The 5,684-nt window shown below is 37.1% G+C and overlaps 1 pseudogene; it reads left to right on the top strand.

Annotated features, from left to right (window-relative positions):
* The first annotated feature begins 4,188 nt into the window (after positions 1-4,188).
* On the top strand, positions 4,189-4,347 carry LOC116580407 (annotated as a pseudogene).
* The last annotated feature ends 1,337 nt before the right edge of the window (positions 4,348-5,684 follow it).

Genomic DNA, 5,684 nt, shown 5'->3' with positions numbered 1-5,684 from the left:
CTAGAGATAGCCAAACAGAAGAAAAGATCTTCCCAGCCATTAAGATCAAGTAATTTGGGCGGCAGCTGGGTGGCTCAGTGGGTTAAAGCCTCTGCCTTCAGCTCAGGTCAAGATCCCAGGGTCCTCGGATCGAGCCCCGCATCGGGCTCTCTGCTCAGCAGGGAGCCTGCTTCCTCCTCTCTCTCTCTCTGCCTGTCTCTCTGCCTACTTGAGATCTCTGTCTGTCAAATAAATAAATAAAATCTTTAAAAAAAAAAAATCAAAGTAATTTGGGACAAGGGAACTAATGCACCGAAGCTCCTTTTTATTCAAGTTTAACAATAACCACTGCCTGTGAGGCACTGTTCTTGGAGAATGGATGAAAGGAACATGGATTGAAAGCTGGGGGATCAGTCAGGTGACTATGACAGTGATTGAGGTAAGAGGTAATGAAGGTCTGACAATGATACCGGAAAGGGTAAAGAAGAGGAAGCAGATCTGAGAGATTATATATTAGCAAAACTTTAAAAAGAACTATATGAACAAGATCAATTGAACATGGAAATAAGTTACAAGTTGAGAATATCTCCTAAGTTTATAATGTGGACAAGTGGGTAAAATGCCCTTTCCTGCGTGTGTTCGCATGCCACTGTGTATTGAGAGGTAAGAAGTTATGGCAAATGATGAGTTTGGTTTTCTTGAATTCAGGAGTATTCAGAGAACCCAAAAGAAACTATTTTAGTACAATTGACCATCAGCATGTCCTACTGACAGCTGTGCTATTTTAGATTCAAGCAGGACTTTTCTAACACTTGTAAGAACAAAGTTTGAATTTGCAGAAAAAGGGGGAGTTGTTTCCCTCCATAAATCTGAATAAAAAGTTCTTACTATTACTCAACTCAAGGAGTTTTACTACTAACTACCTCTCATCTCCCTGAGAGAGAGATGAAATCTCTTACTCCTCTCCATATCTTTAGAACCTAAAATTTGTACCTGGCCCAAAAAAGGAATTCAGGAAATATTTGTTGAATTAACTAATTAATTAAGGTTAAACTAAATCTCTGTCCTATTCCCAAGAGTCGACATGACTACTGGGAAGGAAGCCATGCCTGTAAATCAAGATCTTGGGTACCGGAAAAGAGAAAGAAAGAGCTAGAGAAATAATCTTTCCAATCTCACAAAAGCAGGTGACATCTCCAGAAGACAGCCAATTGTTTTCTCCTACACACATCCCCTACCCACTTTATTTCCCACGTGGCGTCTTAGGCCAGAGATGAGCACCTGTTTTGAAGAGGGAAAAGGAGAGGAAAGAGAAAAACTACCACAGCTCCCACTGGCTTATTAACGTGTTAGTTCCGGATATTTAAGAAATCTAATTTTGTATTCTTTTGCTACTCTTACACACTTCTTTGTTTTGATTCAAACATGCTTGAAGAGCATTCACTCCTTGAAACCAAATGGTTACTGAATTTAGCACACAGTGGATACGCAAAGCTAATGAAAATGAAGGAAGGAAGGAAGGAAAGGAAAGGAGGGAGAGAGGGGAGGAGGGAGGAAGGATTCTTCACAAAGACTGGCTTTCATGGATGAAACTCTGTAAGCCCAATGAATGTCCTTTTTTCCCCAAAGCAAGTATTCCCAAATATTCTACAGAGAAATTCACTTGGTTCCAAACCTGAAGACCAGCAGCAACATTTGAAAAAGTAAAGATGGCCCAAATCTGGGGTTGGAGATACATCTGTTCCTAAACGGTGACCCAGTCACTGGGGGAGTGAATCTGATACGAGAAACTATAAGGGATATGAGCTGGCTACTCAATCCTGGCCACAGCCTATCGCTGTTTGGGGAAAATAGAAAAGAAAGAGAGTGCATAGGAAAAACTGAATGCTGAATTAAGTAGATAAGGATTTGAAATGAGCCTGAAGAATGAGCGGATTCATAAAATCCATGGAAGAGATCACTTGGGACACTCTACTAAGACAATGCTAAGACTCAGAGATACCTAAACACAAAGTTAAAACTCACTTCCCATTTTTACTTCCATTAGTTAAAAAATGCAGCTTGAAAACTTAAAAAATATCCATCATCAAAGAATTCTCTGGAGGAGTTGGAAAATCACCTGTATCCAGCTGGTACTTTGCTCTGTTAATGATTTGTATATATGTGAACAAAAGGTTCAGTGCTCCTATTAATTACCTAAAAAATGATTAATTTCCTTTTCGACTATGGAATTAAGGAATCAAGAGGTAGATCACCTTTAAGCCTTCTCTGTATCATGGATACCAGAAATAAGTATCATTCCTTGTGCACTCACCACGTACTTTCCCTTTTTTTTTTTTTTCTGCTACCATTCTGCATGCCCACATAGCAGAATGAGAAGAGAGGAAATTCACATTCATCTTGTTTTTGCTCAAATCCTAGAGGTGGAAATGATGGGCCACAAACTTTCTAAGGCAGAGCACATATGTAGGTAATCACACCCTTTGCTTCACCATCACAATGTCCCCTTCTTCCTATATTCTCCATATTACTCCCTACATATGCACTTCACCTGTATTTGCCACAGAATCCTCAAAATGTCCACAGCATGTGTTTAAGTGCCATCAGGCTATTTTGCCTGTGGTTGGGGTCTTAACTTTAATAGCCTCCAGGCTTGCAATTCACTCTCCTGTTTATAACCTCTACTTTAAACTGTAATTTGGATTTTCCTTATTTTCATTGCCCTGTGCAAATATCTCACCAGACAAAAACATTGCTCCTGGAGCACTCTATCATAATATCCCAACTGCCAACATGAAAGGCTCAATGGAAAGTTCACCTCCATTATGTAATGCTGAATAGAATTTAAACCAAATAGGACATTGAATAATATCATTTCTGTTGCTCAGAAATTTGTTTATGCACGTTATTGTGTTCACGAATTGTAATTGCTGCCCTCGTAATGACTTAGATGGAGAGGTAAAAGGTAGGCACTCAAGCTTGTGAAGAACATGAAAATATGGAGAAAAATACTATTGAGTGAAGTACAATAAGCAACTATCTATTAAGTATTATTAAGGTGCTTTATACTTAATCCATACCATTTTATCAAAAAACATACCTGTAGAGTGGCTATGGTTATTATCATGCCTGTTTCATAGAGGAATGTATTAGGCCTTATCATCTCTGAGGCATAGGTGAAAATCCATTGCAGTTGAAGGAAGGGAACAGAAAAAATCTACTCCGGGGAAAGGGGCCAGAACATATGTTGGACAAATACCATTAGAGATCACCTCCGGCTGTGAGGGAGGGAAGAATTCCTAGAAGACTCCATCCCTAAGACCTAGAACAGAGGGCTTATGTAACACTAAGGCTTAAACATAGCAACAGAAAATATGACCCTTCCTCTGCAACCACCACTAGGCTAACAAGAATCAAGTATTAATAGTTATCTACTGCTAGAGAGAGGTAACAGAAATGATCTCAAGCTGATTGTGAAGTACATACTGAGGAAAACCTTCTGGCCAATCAGCCCCTACCTTAAATGAAAAGAAAAGCTAGAGGAATGTGAAGCCTATGGTGAGGACGTTATAGGTTGAATTCCACCCCCACACACACACAAAAAAAGTCAAAATCCTAAGCCTCCGTACCTCAGAAAATATCTTTGTTTAAAGACAGACTTTTCATAGAGCTAGTCAAGCTAAAATCAGGTCCTTACAATGAGCCCTCATCCAATATAACCGGTGTCCTTATAAAAGGGGCAAGGTGGACAGAGACAGACATTGATAAAGAAAAGATGATGTGAAGAGGCATACGGAGAAGATGGCCATCTACAAGCCAAAGAGACAAGCCTAGAACAGAACTTTCCCTCATAGCCCTCAGCAGTAACCAACCCTGGCAACACTAGGACTTCTAGCCTCCAGAATTGTTAGACAATAAATTTCTTGTTAAAGCCATTTGGTTGGTGATACTTCATGGTACATCTCATGCTCACTCTCTCTCTCAAATGAATAAATAAATAAAATCTTTTTTAAAATTCAACAAAAAATTTTAAAACAGAAAATTATAAAAATACATGAAAACAAATGCTTGTTCTTAAATATCAATAAGATTAACAAACTGTCAGAGAAGGAAAAAATTGTTAATTACCAATATCAGAATGAGAAAGGTGACAACACAACAAATTCTTCAGATATTAAAAAGATAATAAGGGTCATTTAAAGGATAATAAGCTTTGCTCAGTGGCATTATCGTAGCCAATGAGGTTTATCTGAGGCATGATTGTTGCTAATTGAAAAGGATAATAAGGAAATATTATAAATAACCTCATGCCAATAAATTTGACAACTCAGATGAAATGGACAAATTTCCTGAAAGATAGAAACAAAGCTCACTAAAGGAAACATCCATATCCTGAGTAGCCGGGTATCTCTCAGAGAAATTGACTCAGAGTTAACAGCCTTCACACAAAGAAAACTCCAGGTTTAAATGGCTGGTGAATTCTATCAAGCATTTATGGAAAAAATAATAGCACTCTACACAAAATTTTCCAGAAAATTGAAGAGGAAGGGATACTTAACTCATTCTATAAGTCCAACTGTACTCTGACAGAGACAGAGATGAAAGAGACATTATAAGAAGACTATAGAACAATATCACTCATGATCACTATACAAAAATCTTCATCAAATATTAGTGAGTAGGGGTGCCTGGGTGGTTCAGTGGGTTAAAGCCTCTGCCTTCGGCTCAGGTCATGATCCCAGAGTCCTGGGATGGAGCCCTGCATCAGGCTCTCCACTTCTCGGGGAGCCTGCTTCCTCCTCTCTCTCTGCCTTCCTCTCTCTCTGCCTACTTGTGATCTCTGTCTGTCAAATAAATAAATAAAATCTTTAAAAAAAAATATTAGTGAGTAAAATCAATAATAAATCAAAAGGATAATGCATCATGGACTGTATCTTATTTAGAGCTGATTCAATATTTGAAAATCAATATAATTCACATCAACTGACTAAAGAAAAATCATATGATAATCTTGATAGGTGCAGAAAAGGCCTTGACAAAATTCAAAATCTCTCATAATACAAACTCTCAGTAAACTAGGAATAGAAAGGAATTTTCTTAGCCTGATAGCATCTAATGTTCTAATGATGAAAGTGGAATGCCTTTCAGATTGGGAACAAGGCAAGAATTCCATTCTTACTACTCCAATTCAACATTGTACTGAAAACCCTTGCCAATGTAATAAGATAAGAAAAATAAATAACAGGACTACAGATTAGAAAGGACAAAATAAAACTCTTTCTACAGATGACAGTTGTTTACATAGATAAGTCAAGAATTTGTCAAAAGAAAAATTAATAGAATAAATGAATTTATTAGAGTTACATGATACAAAGTCAACATACAAATACCAATTGTATTTCTATAGTTTAGCAGTAAAGTACTAAAAATTTAATTTTGCAAAAAAAATCATTTACAACAGCAGAAAAAATGCTTAAAGATAAAATGTATTAACTATATATATGCTGAAAAATACAGAACACTGATCAAAGACATCAAAAACTATTTGGATAAATGGATATACATACCATGTAAACAAACTGGAAGACTCAACATTGTTAAGAGGTTATCTTTCCCAAACTGATATATACAATACAATAAAAATCCAATGCGAAAGTTTCATAAAAGCTAATTTTTAAAAAAATTGCATGTAAATGCAAAGATAT

The sequence above is a fragment of the Mustela erminea genome, chromosome 19 (genome assembly GCF_009829155.1).
Source record: "Mustela erminea isolate mMusErm1 chromosome 19, mMusErm1.Pri, whole genome shotgun sequence".
Classification (NCBI taxonomy): domain Eukaryota; kingdom Metazoa; phylum Chordata; class Mammalia; order Carnivora; family Mustelidae; genus Mustela; species Mustela erminea.
Note: the sequence above shows the minus strand (reverse complement) of the source record. Positions and strands in the feature narration are given on the sequence as shown.